Below are 9,221 nucleotides of genomic sequence, written 5' to 3'. Positions count from 1 at the left end.
AGTTAGAGGTATAAAAGAAAGAATCAAAATCACTGTCTGCCAGTGTAAGGTCCTTCTCTTACTGTGATAGTCTGAGGCCCTGTTCTTAGGCTAAGGCCTTTGGCTAAGCGACAGAGGCAGCCATAAGCTGGGAAGCGAACGGTCACATCCTCACATTCCAAACTAGTCACATTGAAAGAAGGTGCTATTGGGCTGTTAGGAATACAATCCTGTCCTGATAGTGCCTATCACCTCCAGAGAAAGGGAAGTGCCTAGAAGATGTAAAAGGAAATTTAGGTTGATAGTTTTCTGTCCGGTAAGAACTCACTTATCAATAGACACAGCTGGGAAACTCTTATGTCTTTATAGATGTAGTTGTGAAATCCTCACTTCTGTATTGTTTTGTCATTATAGTTCCCACTTTGCTATTGTTTATTGGCATGGTCTCTGTCTGGTTCTGTGATTGTTTCTGTCTGCTGTATAATTAATTTTGCTGGGTGTAAACTAATTAAGGTGGTGGAATATAATTGGTTAAATAATCATGTTACAATATGTTAGGATTGGTTAGTTAAATTTCCGGAAAATGATTGGTTAAGGTATAGCTAAGCAGAACTCAAGTTTTACTATATAGTCTGCAGTCAATCAGGAAGTAGGGGGGGGGGTGGGGGGGGGGGAGATGGGAACAGGGAATGGGGGTAAGGAAATTGGAATCATGATTTGCTAAAGGGGGAGATGGGAACAGGGAATGGGGGTAAGGAAATTGGAATAAAGTTTTGCTAAGGGTAGGAATGGGAACAGGGACACAGGTGTAAGGCTCTGTGGTGTCAGAGTTGGGAAGGAGGATACTAAAGAAGGAAACTGGAATCATGCTTGCTGGAAGTTCACCCCAATAAACATGGAATTGTTTGCACTTTTGGACTTCGGGTACTGTTGCTCTCTGTTCATGCGAGAAGGTCCAGGGAAGTAAGTGGGTGAAGGAATAAGACCCCTAACAGTGGTGTCCCAAGTTTGGGAAACACTGCCTTAGACTAATCATACTGTACAAACTGTACTGCTGAGAGAACAGAGAATACATTGTGCTGCTGCACAGCAGAGCCAAAAGCATGGATGTGTGTCCCTTTCATTTGGAAAGCTGGAAAAAAAGTATGCTGAAATGCATCTAACGCACTTTAAGGCAGATTCACTGACTGAAACATGAACTGCTAAGCAGACCAGCGGTTGAGTGCTTCAGATGGGAAACAGGCTGAGTAATTTTTGGAAAGCAGAAGCAGTGCTAGATCTGTTGATAGAATTGTTGTGTCTTGCATTCATGGTTTCTTCCTGAATGATTGATAGAGGCGCACTGACAGGAGCTCACTACCCCAGACCAAAATTATCAGGCTAATGAGTCAATGGTAGAAGGCGGAGGTGTGAAGGTGGGATCTTATATAATAATAATGATGTTTAAGAATAAAATAGTGATGACAGCTTTAAAACAACTTTTAATACCTTAATGTCACAGCGGCCAGATGCACGTCCATGAGAACTGGCAAGACATGTAAACTGCATTGTTCACCCTTCTTGCTCTTGTTAAATCACATTCACTGCCATTTGTCTACACACTGTTTCAACTGTAAAGCATCTACGGCAGGGGAGTACTTTTAGAGAGAGCTGTGTACCACTCGTAGTTTCACTTTGTAGGTGTTCACGCAAGAAAGGGATCCAGACTAAATCCCTGGATCCGAACATGCTTAAAACTTTGGGGAGTTGGATTTGGATCCAAAATGCAACAATTGTCCTCTCTGATATATTTAGCTATGCAACTGTTTTGATTGTGTTTTCTGGGTACAGCACCTTTAATTGAAAGACTCTACAAATCTGCAGAGGCATTTTCTGAGTGAAGCTAATGGAGCATGTTACTGAGGAGATTCTCGTTCTCTCTCTCTAGGGTAACCATTTTTGTTCTCTTTGTGGGAATTTCCTTAATCTAAATTTAAAAAAAAACCCACACATATTTGCGATGAAAGCACACAGCTGATTTTTGTGCATGTCCAACATAACTGCATCATCCCTATACTGGGTTAACCCAAAACCCTGTTGTGAGCACCCCCAAACTGCGAGAAAGCACAGATCCATTTTTTGGATTCTGACTCTGCATCTCAGGCCTATCTCGAGTTTGTGCAAATATTTGTTTTGACTTATACCAACACAGAGTTAACACTCCTGAGTTTCACTTAGAGCTTCCAAGGGCATAGATGCATACACACATACACACACACACACACACACACACACAAGCTCATGATTTGTTAAAATGATGGGATAGGTACTAATTCTCCCCTGCTGTGATGTCATCACGGGAAATGTTTGATCTTGTCTCTTTGACAGCAGCATAGCAGCAGACCCAAGCTTGACAGATTTCATATTTTACACACTGCAATGCCACCATGCGGGAGGTCAGCATCTTGTCTCCTGTTAGGATGTCATTGTATTTCTTCTTAACAAATACACTGCAAATCCTAACGAATAAATTGATTTGTCTTCCTTAAACAGATTTATCCTTAGATAATAGATCTAGTTTCTGTTAGGTACAAAGGCAGCATCCAGGCTATGACTTCCAACAGCTTAATCAATCACTGATATTTCAGTCTGCATCAAGACAGTTTGACCTGCCCGTTAAATCTTTCCTCTGTGCACAGATGGAAGTACACAGTTAATTTATCAAGAACTAAAATTCATACAAGTACTTGAAATATTTAAGTTCTTGGATATATAGGGACAATTGTGAGCAGTAAAGACAGGTGTGCTTTTCATAGTGCAAGTGCTCTTGGTAATTCTGAACTGATTTGGACATTTTGCTGGTGTGATCCTAAAAACCCAGTGGTGGCACTAGCCTTTCTTGACTGGCAAGGTGTTTCCATAGAAAAGCATGGTCTGTGACAGTGAAAAGAATAAATCATGGAAATATTTTCCAGTCAGAACTGGTTTTGGAGCATACCAAGGGGCTTGGCAATTCAAAAGGTGGACCTAAAAGAATCTGAAGCAGATTGCTTACTCTTATGATTATTATCATGAGTCTCATGACATTTGGTTTTTATTTAACGCCTCGAACACTGAAATCAAGAGAAGCTCAGTTTTCATGTTTTTTAAAGTAGATTTCTAGTCTTCAAGGTTATAGAAGAAAGCCTGAGAAGATCAAGCAAACACACCCTAAAAGCCCAAAAACTGGAAGCCAATTTTTTAAAAAAAAACATATACAATGAAGCTCATGGGGCTTGACTTGTAATTTTGCAATGTTTGGGGTTGCCATGCTGCAGCCATTTTTCTATACACTCCAACTGTTAAGGAGACCATGGTTCAATTTCCAGTCAGTTGTGCTGTTTGGTTCTTTTTTCTAATATTGTTCTTTTCTATCATAATTATCCATCTGGAAATTTTTGTAAGTGATTGGCTCTGTCATCAATTCATTTCACAGCCTTTCCTCATTCTTTGCCCTGTAAACCTTCCACTTCAATTCATGGGGGAAATGGAAGCCTGGGGCTAGTGTGTGTAGGTGCAGGATTCACATTAGGGGGAGCCAGGGGCAGAAGAGGGAGTACAGTTGATCCTTGTCTGTTATCAGCAGAGGGAGAACACCTTCTTTCTTTCCCTAGTGTAAGGGGGTAGTTTCCCCCCCTCACAACTCTCCCTTTCCCTCCTCCTTGGCTTAGTTGGCCTCTTCTTGTATCTGTCTATGTTAGCCACTTTGTGTGTGGGTGTGTGGAAGATTGATCTGATTCTCCTTTGGGCATGTTTACATATGGAATTAATTTCAACCATCATTGGCCCTCTACCACTGTAACTGCACCAGTGCAAGTCTCAGCTGTATAGGCAAGGCCAGTTGTGATTTGCACCAATGCCCAATGGAGTTTTCCCCTGGTTGAAACCACAGCATTCTTTTTGTCTAAACTTGAGGTTTGAACTGGAGCAGCTATACTGATAGGGCCACTTCATCCACCTTATTGTGGACACAGCGAACTGATCCCCTTGCTTTCCCCAGTTTGGTTTTTTTTTGCCCACAGTTCCCCTGCCACCAAATGGCTTCAGTGGTGTGGAGGGCTTTGTGTCAGCTCACCACACCAGTGTGAATTTCTCCTATAATATAGGACCTGAAGAAGAGCTCTGTGTAGCTCACAAGCTTGCCTCTTTCACCAACAAAAGTTGGTCCAATAAAAGATATTACTTCACCTACCTTGTCTTTCCTGTAATATATGCAGGCTAATTTGGGCTAATCTCTTTAGAAGTCACTTAAAAAACAACAAACCAATCAAGTTTCTATTTTGGAAAGAGTTAAAAAAATATCATAAAGGAGCAGGAAACCACATCTTGAAATGTGTCCTTCAAATTCCTTTACAGCCAGGTCATGGCGTTCAAGTGCCAGTTCACTCCACAACAACATCAGGTGGAGAGAGACAGCCTGCCAGCGTTTTCCCAGTTCAGGGCCAGCAGGAGCACTTATTTCCACAGGCAACCTGAATTGCTAAGCTAAAGAGCCATACATTAATTATTGCATTATAATACAGGTCAGCCTCAGTGAATAAAAATTACAACACTAGTCATTCACTGATAACACTAAGTCTGTTCCCTTGCATCAAAATAAATCACTCCAGCTGTACAGCACACATTTTAATAGAAATATAGTAGATAGGATCCTACGGTTAACAGCAGCCCTTTCCAGTTCTGCCATAAAACTCTTGTATTTAAATTGTGATTAAGGTAATACAAATGACTGCAAAATTAGAATCCTTTTCCTCTACTGATCTACTCCATTATTGTGTTAAGAATCGTACTTTGAGTGCTAAAAATATGTTTTTAACACTTATTATGGGCTCTTGGCTGATGCAGAAGCAACACAGCCACAGGAGAGTGAGCTAGATTCTACTTAGGCTCCTGCATCATCAGTAGATTAGTTAACTAAGTTCCAAACAGAGCTATACAAAATAAAATATAATAATATTAATAATTATTAATAATAAAACAAACAAAAACAAACAAAAAAGTGGCCCTGTGTTTCATCAGAGAGTTTCAAAATTCTATTCCCTCCCCCCCCCACCCCCCCACCGCCAGCTGTAGTTCTGAATGCAGTGAATATATTATGGTTAAGACTAAGATTTTTGTCCTGGTTATTTTTAGTAAAAATCATAGACAGGTCACGGGCAACAAACAAAAATTCACAGAAGCCCTGACCCATCTGACCTTTGCTGCTGCTCCATGGTTTCCCCTGCCACCCTGGTGGGAGGGAGCTGTGGGGTTCCCCCTCTGCCTGTGGCAGCTGCAAGGTGGCGGTGGCAGGAGTCCCTCCACCCACTGTGGCTGGAGCTGCAGGGTGACCCCATTTCCTAAAGAGAAAATGGGACACCCCCAGCTGCTTGCCGGAGGCATCTCCCTCAGGTGCCAGGCTGTCCCCTGTCACTGGAACCAGAGAAGGGCTGCCTCAGAAGTCTGTCACCTATCGCTGGAACTTTGCAGGGAACTCCCTGTTGCCTGTCGCTGCTGTCGCCTGTCACTGGAACCCTGCCAGGGCCCCACTAGCTGTCAGCTCCAGAGTCTGCAGCCCCTGGGGCTGAAGCAGAGAATGTCCTGGAGGTCTCTGAAAGTCATGGATTCCGTGACTTCCATGACCTCCATGACATAAACATCACCTTAATCATAGTTAGCGATGTATGAGGCAGAAAGAACAAATGAATTGAGTTTAATAGTGTCAGACCAATTTACAATAGACAAGTGTCCACATCACCATCACTTCTCCTCCCTCCAAAAAGAAAGAAATCTACCACCCCAGTTGTCACTAATTAGGAGCTCTTGGTAGTCACAGCAGAGAGGCCAATGAGTAAGAAGCCAGAGGTACATTCTCACTCAAAAGATAGGCCAGGTCTGAGACAGAGAGCATTGTGTAAGTGGAAAGTCTCCATTTCTTCAGTAGCCTGTCTGTGGCTAGAGGACTTCAACCATCAGAGCTGTCAATTCAGCTCCTTTCACAAACATTAAATTTATTATATTTACTTTAAAACCACGAGATTGAGTCACTACTGAAGAAGTGGCCATCTAAAACAAACATTCATCCCAACACCTCATTGGTAGGCAGTCCTGGTCTCATTACCATGGAAGAACACTAAAATGTATCATTTTTATGTTTGCATAAATACTCCATATTGCTGTATCGAACAGCCCCCAAAGGTGTGTGCAGCCATTAATTTCCAGCTGCACTCTTTAGATGTGTACAGGTATTGCTTTGATGACAGTTTATGTTAAAGCAAAAGCAACAAAACAAAAGGAAAGTTATTCAATGCACTCACAAGAATGGGCTGTCATTATCAAAATGCATTGGTCGTTTCTGCAGGAACCTAACACATCTTTGACACAGGAAGAATGTCTCTACTATTGTCCTAAAGAAGAAATGTTAAAGGGCTTTATGAGGTCAACTCTACTGACTGCGCACCACCATTCATAACACAACCTGTTCAGACTGGTGTTTACTGAAATAATTATGGTAGAATATTTGATTGAAATGTGTTCCCTCTTATTAAATGATGGGTTCAAAACCCAGAGAATGTCAACCACTTCTCAGTATGTAATTCAAGTAGATTAGTGCTCAAGGTGAAACGCTGAAGAGGAGATTTAACTCAGGGATGTGTTATTACATTATTGGCACTGCAAAACATAGAAACAAAACAGTTTAATGTATAAAGTGCCTCACATCTCAAGGTCGTTTAGTAAAAAGATACAGAGCAATTTAATAATACTGCCTGTGATAGCCAATGAACAAATTAAGCAACAGAAAAACAAGCAAGTCTGATTGAAACAATGACAGTTTTTTCTGCATTATCTCCTGGCAACAGCTAAGGCAAAGTAATGGTGAGATACGTTAGCCAATATCAGATATTATCGAGCTTCCCAGCAATAACTGAATATAATACTTGAGTCTACAGTATCATATAAGGTCCTGCAGGAGAGTAGGCATTAATGTCCCCCTTTTGTAGGTGGGGCAACTGAGGATTAGAAATTTTAAACCATCTGCCAAACACAATCCATTTGTCTACAGCAATTGCCTTAAATTGCTCTCCTCCACCTATGTCTTAGACATTACCAAAATAACTTCTACCCTCCTAGTCCGCTGAAACTGGTCTTATGAAATTCTTAAATGACTTCTTCCTAACCAGATCTCAGGGTCTTGGTTGCATTCTCATCCTCTTGATCTTTGGACTGCTTTTGACACTGTTCTGTACCATCCTAAACATTGATCAAGGAGTGACCTGACTGCAGAGCAAGCTTGGTCCAAAATTTGAAGGTCAAGAAGGGCATCTTGAAACTATTATAGAATTACAACAACAGTAATATTTTGCATTTGCAGAACATCTTTCCTCCAGGTAGCTCAGATCTTTTGTATACATTAAGCCTCACAACACCCATGTGAAGTAGGTATGTTACTAGATCTGTTTATGAGATGAGTATGCTGAAATGACTTCCCTCAGGTCACACAGTGAGTCACTGACAGAGTCAGCTACAGAATCTAGGCGTCTGGACTCCCAGGCATGCATTCTAACCCCTAGACACTTCCTCTGGCAATTAATCTAGGCATGAGTTATGTTCTCACTCCAGCTGGTGCCAGTCAGAAGCCAAACAGAAAACTAAACATAAGTTACTTATACCAGGAAAGAATGGGTAGATGAAATGACATACAAATTACACCCAGGATATTTTGTTTCTGTGGGATCAAGGGAAGGAAACATACATGTAGAGTGACCTTTAATTTCAGGAAGAGGATGGATACTGTAATACCTGCAAACTGGAAAAACTGAGTACAGTTGGGTGCAAGAATTGAAGTACATGTGAGTATATCAGCTTCAGTAAATTGGTGGTAATAATGTGGGAGGTATGAAGCACATATGGAGCACCTAATTGCCTCAATTTTGCTAGAGAAAACAGTTGCAAATCTTTCGCAGCTGTGAGGAAATAGAAGTAGACATGTTCTTTCACAACATAAGAGCTACAGTATCTTATACATGAGGTGGATGATTTTTTTGTAGCTTTTCTATATGCTTTGGGCGCCCTATGATACTCAATCCCCTCAAGAGCTCCTCAAATGAAAACTAGTAAAGATTTACATCACACACACAGTGCAATTTTTCTATTAAATTAAATGAAAAATAGTATTTGTCTTTCACATAACTGAATGGACCCCTTCTTTGGACAGACAGCACTAATAATAGTATCATCTATAGAAGAAGATTTCAGGGACGTCACTGTGTGTGTCATTCTGATATCAGTGTGAAGCGATGGAAGCAGCTACATGCACAGCTAAGAGCTCCTTTTATTCAGAATATAACCAGGTCTAGTAATCACTGGCCCTGTGGGAACCAGACAAAAGAGTAGGCTATATAGCGGAGCTCTACAAACTGCAGCTCACAGTGGATGTTAGGGTGTGGTTTATCCCTCTGACATCTGGTTCCACAGTGCCTTAGTTTCTCTGTTCTGTATAATCTCTCATACGCACACCAAATTTTAAAGTTCAAAGCTAAATCTCCCAAGGTGGGGGTCTCAGGATGAGAGAATTTTCTGTATAAGAGTTGAACTATAACTCCAATATCAATACCAGAGACATGGATTTCATGAGAGGACATTGCCATCAAGTCAATCAGCTCTCAAAGTCTTTCACCTTCCCCTCATGTTTCCCTATGGAGAGGCTCCCATCTTTACAGCTCAATACCCTCTTCCCCCAACAGGGAGCTGTCACTACCAGTCCTCAATTACAGAAGAAACTCTGACTCTTGCCAAGAACAGGCTGCCTCTTATATCTCCCCATCCACCTGGCTCCAAATCACCTGATCTCAGTCCTTCAAGTCCAGTGATTGAGGAGAAAACTCAGCACAGGTCAAAACTGGAACTTGGACCCTTGAAAAGACCAAGCTTACCTTATGATAGTGGAAAAGTTTGTCAATAATATCTTTTCTACTTATCTTTGACTTTGTATCTCCCTGTCCCCCCCCCGCCCTCCGTCCCCTGCTCTATTTTGAAAGTCACAGAGATTTGAGAAAGTTATTGCAAAAAAAAGAATTCACCCAAAACATACCCAGACATGAGACAAGTATCTGAATTATTATATCCTATGCATTTCTTTTCAGAGTAGATCAATGCTTCTTTAAACTCCCTGTGACAATCAAAATACAGTAGCCTAAGAACTGGGTCACATTTTTATAGTCTGTGGTATTACTATGAATGCTAAA

The sequence above is a fragment of the Chelonia mydas genome, chromosome 6, assembly GCF_015237465.2.
Source record: "Chelonia mydas isolate rCheMyd1 chromosome 6, rCheMyd1.pri.v2, whole genome shotgun sequence".
Lineage (NCBI taxonomy): Eukaryota > Metazoa > Chordata > Testudines > Cheloniidae > Chelonia > Chelonia mydas.
Note: the sequence above shows the minus strand (reverse complement) of the source record.